This window comes from Penaeus monodon, chromosome 24 (genome assembly GCF_015228065.2).
Source record: "Penaeus monodon isolate SGIC_2016 chromosome 24, NSTDA_Pmon_1, whole genome shotgun sequence".
In the NCBI taxonomy this organism is placed as follows: domain Eukaryota; kingdom Metazoa; phylum Arthropoda; class Malacostraca; order Decapoda; family Penaeidae; genus Penaeus; species Penaeus monodon.
The window spans coordinates 10,117,857-10,118,083 of record NC_051409.1 but is presented as its reverse complement, the minus strand read 5'-3'; the positions used below and the strand labels follow the sequence as shown (position 1 = coordinate 10,118,083).

Genomic DNA, 227 nt, shown 5'->3' with positions numbered 1-227 from the left:
TTAACATGTAGCAAGCCATGAGACAACTCCACATTTTCACCTCATTACTCCATTAGAAACAACACAAACAACAAAGATTTACAGAAATATGACATTTTACTGTATAACTGTATAACAAAACTTGCATTTGTTTCATTTTCTCAATTTTCATATAATGTTATATTTTAAAAATCATAACTGCTCATTACAATGGACTGTGTAAATAAGTGAAATGACATCTCAGTTTC

At 28.6% G+C, this 227-nt stretch overlaps 1 protein-coding gene across 1 annotated transcript in view; it reads right to left on the bottom strand.

Annotated features, from left to right (window-relative positions):
- Positions 1-227, bottom strand: part of LOC119588556 — a gene marked incomplete at both ends in the record, with an annotated part of 4,196 nt that overhangs the window by 2,470 nt on the left and 1,499 nt on the right.